The sequence below is a fragment of the Callospermophilus lateralis genome, unplaced genomic scaffold (assembly GCF_048772815.1).
Source record: "Callospermophilus lateralis isolate mCalLat2 unplaced genomic scaffold, mCalLat2.hap1 Scaffold_43, whole genome shotgun sequence".
NCBI classification, from domain to species: domain Eukaryota; kingdom Metazoa; phylum Chordata; class Mammalia; order Rodentia; family Sciuridae; genus Callospermophilus; species Callospermophilus lateralis.
The window spans coordinates 2,414,577-2,423,787 of record NW_027514380.1 but is presented as its reverse complement, the minus strand read 5'-3'; positions in this window follow the sequence as shown (position 1 = coordinate 2,423,787).

Below are 9,211 nucleotides of genomic sequence, written 5' to 3'. Positions count from 1 at the left end.
TATACTTATACTATAAATTTTACTCAAAAAAACCACTCCGGATTAATAATATAAGAGACCGTGGTAATTTTTGAGAGGACAAGTGTTTTAAAATAAAGTGTTATTTAAGCATTAAATTAAGATTATAGTATTAAATAAATAATACTGTATTTTCCCTTTTGGTAAATGTTTAAAATAAAACCAAATTTTATTAAAATAATATAATAAGAGAAAATATGATGCAAAAATGAAAAATTTTTCCTCCTATTACATAACTTGGTCGCTAATTTACTCAAATTTTTCTTGCCCCATTTATTTGATTTCTTCCTGTCTCATATTCTCTTATTCAATCAAAACACATTATGGTGGTAGACATTAATATGATTCTCCCAGTGATTCCCACCTTCTGGTATTTACATCATTGTACAATCATATTTCTTGAATATGGGCAAGACTAATGACTCCTATTACAAAAAAAAAAAAAGAATATAGCAAAAGTGAGGATTGTTACTCTCATAATTCAGTTATCTTACACACACAAAAAAACGGATGCCATTTTAATAGTATTGTTATATGATATTCCATCTTAACACACCAAAGCTGGAAACTCTCCTTATGAACACATTGGAGAACACATATAAGGCAAGAATCTGTAAATAGCCTGTTAGAGCTGTGGACAGCCTGTAGGAACTGAGGGCTTCCTATAGCTAATAACCAACAAAAAACCAGGGCCCTCAATCATACAGAAGCTACGAAATACAATATGAGGATGCAGCTGACACCTTGAGTGTAGCCATTAAGTACCCAAAGGTGAGGGTTCGCCTGAGGTTCACCTGGGCTCCTGCCCTTATCTTTTATCCATGGGCCAGGGAAGAAAGCTCTGTAAGAGATGTACTTACAGGGACACTAAAATTCAAACAGTGTGTTTTTAAAATTTGCCCAATGAGTGTGATGAGCTTATTTTCTACTTATCTATCTATCTTTCAGCTGTATCCATTAGTAGTATTTTCTATTAGATCTTTTCACAGTATTAATTCACTATCTGTAGGAATATGTTGTGTAATGCAAAAAGATAAGTATCTTCGAATGAACAAATTTCCTTCAACTTAAAATAATGCTTCAAATATAATATTACTTGGTGTTTTTTTTTACTGAAATGTAACTCATTATCCTATTGATATTTGATTTTTCATTGTGTGAGTTCATTAAATGAAAGTGTTCATTTAAAACTTTTGTGTCATTATCACATCTGTGAAAGACATCAATGGAAATAAAAATATCAGATATTGGTTGGATTACAGCTATAGAAAAATCTGAAATTTCAGTTACATTATTAGAAGTAAATTTTGAAAGCTGTGAAAGGAAGAATGTTCGATTCTTGTCATACTTTTAAACATGATTGATTATGTTGCATAAACAAAGTTAGAAATTCTTGTAAAACAGAAAATATGTGACATCTCCTCCCACTTGCAAAACAAAAAGAGAAAGATGTTTGTCAGTAGCAAATATGTTATCCTATAAAGTTTCTAAGTGCAAAGACTGATTTTGAAGAACTTTTTCCCCAACATCACAATGCTTTTATCTACTTCAAAATTTCATTAAATTACACAGCTGTCACAAAGTCATGGTCTGTGAGCCACAACCATTACTGTAGTAATATGTGCTAAGAGTACATTGTCGACTTCCTGCCATTATATGATGACTGATATTGTTTCATACATAGATTATTCATTTTTTTTCATAATTTTAGAATTCATGACTATCTGAAAAGATTCATGAGATACTACTAATTCTACTACTTGATTTTTAATGACCAATTCTAAATCTTTGACTTTGATGCATACATGAATACATAAACACACACATATACATACATACATACCACAATGTGAATGTGCATATATGTTTGCCAAATGTTTAATTTTGTCTAAAATCTTGAAGCCTTAGGTATTATGTATGCTTAACTACCTACTAAATATTTGGGTTATGCTTTCTGTGTAATCCTCCAATTTAGCTTATTTAAAACTCAACTCATCATCCCTGACTACTCTTGATTCCCAGGATTCTTTAGTCTAACACAAGTTATACAAGTCTCAAAAACTTTCAATTACTACACATGGCACTATTTTGCTTATCATTAACATCCAAAATTGATTCATATCTAAATATATCTTATACCTATCTCATGTTCATTGTAATATTTTTACTTTTATAGATTTCCAAAATAGTCTTCTACTCAGAAGACTCTCTTTGCTGCCATTATTTCATGACATTTGAGTCAGTTCTGGCCCCTGAAGGTCGGTTAATTAATATTCATGACTGGTGAGAATAAGAACATAGAATTGGTTTAAGTTATATTGACCCAAAAAGATAAGATATAAACAACATATACCACCCCAATGTCTAACTAGCTCCCTATTAAAGCAGGAACAAGTTTTAGTGGTCAACACATGCAGACAAATATACCAGGTTGAAAGCTAAGACTCATAGTTGAGATGGCTAATAAAACATAAAATAACAGACATAATTAAGTATAATTATAGGGTGATGTGTGACTCAAGAATTCCACTTAATTACATGAAGAATTATAGGAAAGGCAGGTCACCAAATATTCTGTTGCTCTACAAAATATAAGTCAATAACAAGTATGAAATGAACAAGAGGTGGGAGAAAAATATTGATATGATTTTATATGATATAGCAAATGATTTTCAAAATTGATGGTCAAATAACAATATATACATAATTAAACTTTAAAATGATATTTTTTGTCCCTAAATGCTTTCAAGTGTTCTTTTTATGAAAAGGTATAAATTATTATTCTAAAACATGTATCATCATGTTGAATTCTAATATTAGTTTCATAAGAAATAAATATTATTTTCATTTTGGAAATTATATAACTGAGACCAAAGATCATACCAATTGTAAAAATGGAGAAATCTGGATTTTGAATTGAAATACTACATGTGAACTTCTTCAAGTCACTTGCAGTGGTTTTACAGACTAGTAATCCTCAACTGAAGTGATTTTGCTCTCCAGAGAGCATTCTCAAGGTTTGGAGATACTCTTGGCTGTCAGAGTTGCAGGGAAGGGAGGTTGCTACTGACATCTAGTGGGTAGAGGCCAGAGACATTGTTAAATACCCTACTATGCACAGGACAGGACCACCTCTACAACAAAGAATCATGTGACCCTTAATGTCAATAGTGCTGAGGCTGAGATGTCAGAAACAGATGTAATGTTACCCTGTTACTACAATAAGAAATAGAGAGTAACACAGCATTCCATAGGCCATATAAATTGAGGAATGCATAGAAAAAGTAAGAAAAGAAAATATATTGTGGAATTAGTAATAATAAGGCAAAGCAATGATGAATATCAATAACAGTTTATATATGACTTGGCTATGATAAGTTTTATGACACTAATGATGACAGGGAATTATGAAAAATTTCTTCCTTTTCAAGACAAAAAGAGAAATGTGATTTTTATCATTTTAAACAGAGTTTGTACAAATAAAATGCAATTGAGTCGGGATTTACTTTGTGGAGTGTTTTATATAATTTGTAAAATAAATTATTTTTTACATATTTCCTAAATTCAAGACAGTATACATTGTAATCCTGAAAGTTCAATGAAAGAAAACAAGAACTAAGCATTATGTTTAAAAAAGAACTACAACAGTATATTTTCATATAACTGCAGACCATTTTAATCTTTAGTATCATAAAATCTACATCTCTTCCTCTTTTTTTTCCTGATACTCATTTTTTAACCCAGAGTTCTCATGCATTTTGAACCCAGAGTTCTCTACCTCCCCAGTCCTTCTTTCTGATATTCAATCCATCTAAATGATATTCTGAATCACTCTACAATACACACCAGCTGACAGACTGCTTTGATAGTCTGCGCTTACGAGCTTGAAATTGTTTGCATTTTGAAGGACTGCAATTTTACAACATATCAAAGAATTCCAGATTTTCATGTCTATTCCCTATTTAATAAAAACCCAAATTATTTGTCTTTTCAGTGCTGGAAGTAGAACACTTCTTCAAAATATTCTGTAAATTTTGACAGACATCACTTCAATGACTGAGTGATAGCTTTTTGTGACATGTCAATGAAACAGAAATCTTCCACAGTTTTATACTTTCTCTGATAGTCTGAAGATATGTGGTTATTTCTATTCCCTAAACTGGATTTCTAGTCTTATGACAGATAATTTTAGTAACAGAGCACTTGCTTAGCATTTATTGAGAGACTGGTTTCAATCTCAAGCATAGAGGTAAATATATTATTTAAATTCAATTACATATACTTATTATATATAACTATATTTTTAAATTGTACATAATTTAAATTAAATTTCACTACCTCTGTAAATAATTCAGGCAATGACAATTAGATAAAGGTATTTTCTCCATGTTATTCTCTTGTAATTCCTTTGGACACACAAGGATACACAGTGAAAATGGCAATAACCAGAGAGTCAACAGTGACTTCTTATACTATAGACAGATTGGTCATCATGTTACTCTGATTTCAATTTTTTTAAGTGTTTTAAAATAATGGCTCTATAAATTGAATACTAAGATTATTGATCTTTTCATTAAGTTAAAATCATTTTAAAAGCAAAATTTTTGTTACTCAAAATGATTTATTACATAATCTTCAAACTAAACTTTGTGGTTTAAATAAAAAATGGTATTCAGCATTATTATTGTAGAATACAGAGTTTTATTCCAAAATGACAAGCTTTTTTTTTTTTACTGTAAGAGAATCATACATTATTTAGAAAATACTATAGGCCATCAAAAATTATACAGTCTTGCATAAAATACTGTAAATAGTGAATCAATACTACATTGGCATAAAAACATTAAAGTAATGCTTCTGAATAAAGCAATATTCTTTGGGAAAATTAAAACTACTCTTTGAATCATGTCAACAAATTGACACAAGCTTTACACATGTTCAAAATATTCTCTTTGATATTTGTCATCATCATTAAAAGTAATTAGCCTTTTTTAAAAAACTTTTTCTTGTGAGTATTTTTTTAAGCACTGTAACTTGAAATTGCTTTTTTCTTGGTTGCTACTAGTAACACTGACAGTTACTATAGCAGCAACCTGATAATTACATATTTTGAAGAAATACTGGCAAATGGAAGGTGACTATAATCATTGAAAGTTATTTAAACCATACATTTATAAGGTTATTAATAGATTTGCTTCTGATATAGGTATTATTAGCACATTTAACATATGGAAAGAGATGTAAGATCAATTAATAAAATCTATATATATGCATGCTTTGAAGAGTAATGTATACCTAGAAATGTATAAATAATTGAATAGTTTTAGTGTCAGACAATTAGAATTATATCTATAATTGTCCCCTTAGTGAAAACATTGTCTCCAATTTTATATCAGTTTAGAAAATTAGACTCATACAGATATTTCAAAAGAAACAGTTTCTTGTTTTTTTCTTTGACACAATTACTTAAATTTTATCTTGAGTCAAAGTTGAAATTTTCTCCACTAATTTGTTATATAATTTGCCATCTTCCATTACATTAAGACCTTTTTATAATTTCTTAGAGACAGAACATAAGAGGATTATGTGGGGATAAACAACATAATATAATTAGGAGAAACATTCCACACTGTTGATGAGATGCCTCTGCACTCACCTGAGTAATTGGCTGACTGACAATTTCAATTATCTTTAGCCTATCAATGGTTTTCAATGAGTCAAGCATCCTTTGCATCAGACTCACTTAGAAGGTGTGAACTAAAGAGGAACAGTCCATTTTTTTGTGTGGTAAAACAATGAGTAGTGTATGCTATTAAACCGCCCATATCTTCTTTCTTTAGTAATTACAAGGAAGAAGACTGAATTATGTGCACATTATTTTTCTCTTGATGGATGAGATTGATACATGTAGGGTTAATGGCTCTTTTGGAATTATGACAAATGAGCCTTTCCCAGCATAGATTTGTATGTAAGCTGCCTTCCAGATATGAGAAAAGCCATGCCAACTATAGCAGTCTGAGTTTTCATCCAGGACCTGGACTATTTGGGGTACATTTTGACATATTTATTGCATTTGAGACTGGTGATAGATTAAATTTTCTCCAAAATTATCCTCTGTCTTCTTTCCTGAAACATGAGTTTAGCTTTCTGATTTGTTTTTATCCAGTAGAATCTTATCAAGTGTTAGAAAAAGAGGTTTGAAGAATATGTCCATCATTGGTGTTCCTCTGTTGTGCATATGTCCGCACAATGAGAATATAAGCCAAATATTACAAAAGAAAGAAAAACAAGTAGGACAGAGCATAACCAATAACAGTCTTTTCCCAGATGCATGAATGTAATCAGCTGTGATCAGTTGAAATCAGTACAGCCTCCAAGGAGGGTGAGCCAAACCTCCATACCTTCAGTTGACCTCTAGACTGAAAAAATCATGTATTGTTTAAGTCCACTGAGTTTTAAAGTCGTCCTTTCAGTGGTGGTGGTGGTGGTGGTGGTGGTGTGTGTGTGTGTGTGTGTGTGTGTGTGTACTTGATGATACTGATTTGGGAACTTATGGAACAATGAACATGGAACTGTGATATAGCATAATTTATAAGCCAAAGACCATAAAACCATTTAATATGTTTAATCATGCATGCTATGGGTAAAAGAAAATGTGGTAGAAATGGCCAGCCATGCTTGAAATGAGGCAGAATCAGCCAATAAGAACATATTTCTGAATATTGCAGGACAATCTTTAAAAGAATACTTAATTTACAAACTACTGTTACACTTATGAGAAACCTCTAGCATCACTCCAACATTACAGGAGAAAAACTTCATAACACTATGACTACATGAGAAATATTTTTGCATCCATTTATATGAAGTCACTGTATGGTAAAATGTAAAGAACATGTAAGTAAAACTAAACAGAAAAATTCATTTTTTTGGGGGGGGGCATGGTACCAGGTATTGAACTCAGGGGCATATGACCACTGAGCACATCACCAGCCTTATTCTGTATTTTATTTAGAAACAAGGTCTCATTGAGTTGCTTAGCACCTTGCTTTTGGTGAGTCTGGCTTTGAACTTGCAATCCTCCTGCCTCAGCCTCCTGAGTCACTGGGATTACACTCATGTGCCACTGCAGAAAAATTCAAATTGAAGCATTCAATTTGATATTAATGTAGCATTCTAAATTTCAGTATTATCATCTATAAAATAAGAGTATATTTTCATTAATGTGGCTTTTTAAAAATAAGATATGCTTCACAATAAATAGGTGTTGTTGCTTGTATTATTCCTCGGACTGGCTCAGATGCTAGATCATAGTGGATTCTCAACAAGTGGTAATGATGATTATCATTGTTGTTCAATACAAAATTTAGCTTTTTGTGAAACTATACAATAAAAATTAGGAAAGAAACAGTTATGGCAATATCAATGCTTCTGATATAGATTATATATTTTAGCTTGAATGATGAGTGATTCAGAAGTCACTTTGAATGATAGCAAGCCTTTTCTATAGCCATATACTTGATCTAATACCAGACAAAAATAGACATCATCTTCTAGGAGAATTTTATGGGCTATTAGAAAACAATTCAGAGTTAACATAGGGACATAAAATAAGAACAATAAAATGAAAAGATAATGAAGAGAAATATTTGGCTTCTCATCTTAAACAATTCAGGACTGTGTTCCCCAATATCACAGAAAAGTGGAGTGACAGATTACTTTAATAATGCTTATGGTTACTGTATTATAAGTATATACATTAACTATTATATTTTGGGGGGTCAAGCTATATACATTTACATTCATATGTGGATTAGACCTTATCTGGAATCTTATTGTTTTTATAAACTTATGAGTTGGGGAATCTCTTAATTTATAAGCACAGATGTTTAGTAGAGGCAACACTGATGCTCATACTAATAATTAACATTAATTATATGCTAGATGGTGAGCTAAGAGATTTACATATATTATTTAATCTATTTCTCCCCAAAGTCTTCATTTTGCATATGGGAAAATTGAAGTTTCCAAAGAATAAGTAATTTGTTTAATGTCAGAGTTGATATTAAGTAGAGGAGAAAGATTTTGAATTTGAATTTGTTTTCCTTCAAAGCCTGTGCTCTTAAGCCTCAGCATGTGCAATATTTACACAAGAGATTTGAACATAAACAGTGCTATCTTTGTGCCATTGTAGCTTGATTTAGTTATGTATAAAAGCACTTTAAAATCTATATATAAGGATAATTTATCTATGTCCACTGAAAGTTGAATAGAGGAACTCATGCAACATCGTGTGTCCTTGGGCAAAATATTCAATATTTTGATGCCACTCACCATCTGCGTTTTACTGGAACAATTTGACCTTTTGTTATTATACTTTTCTTTTAAAAAAGTTTTTTTAATTAATGTACTTTCTTTCATGGGGCCAGTTTACTCTGATTACAGAGATATATTCCTCGCTTTTGGACCATTTTCAAACATCTGATAATTTTTCTCTTTGTGCTTCTAAGTAATCTTGTAAACCACACCTCCAACATCGTGGTGAAAACAAGTAGCCTGGCATCAACTAGAAGGCACAGAGTGGGACTGGAGCTCTTTCAAAGCCCCATTCCCAGAGAATTTTCATTTGCAATGAACACTTGATGAAGCCTCCTTATTCTCATGTTGAAATTTTAACCCCCCATGGCTGGGCATGTAGTGCAGTAGCTCAGTGGTAGGGCTTAAACTCTGGCTTTCTTCCACCAGCACAGCTCCTGCCAAAAGAATGAGAGAGAGGGAGAGAGAGAGAGAGAGAGAGAGAGAGAGAGAGAGAGAGAGAGAGAAAAGAAAGAAAATCTTACTCCCAATATGTTGAAACTAGGAGGTAGGATGTTTGGGAAATAATTAGATTGAGGATGTGAAACCCTCATACCTTCATGATAGGAAGTTCTTTATAGAAGCAAGCCCAGAGAACTCTTTCTTCCTTTTACTGCACGTGAGAAAATGACTAAATTTGGCAGTCTGCACCTCAGATGAGGACTTTTATATCATAATCTAATGAAAAAATGTACCGAAACTCTACCATGCTAGCACCCACATCTCAGGCTTTCAGCCTCCAGAATTGTGGAAAGTAATTTTTTGTTGTTTACAGCCCTGAGGGTATGATATTTTGTTATAGAGCCCAGAATAACTACCCTTATGGGGTGTATCTTCA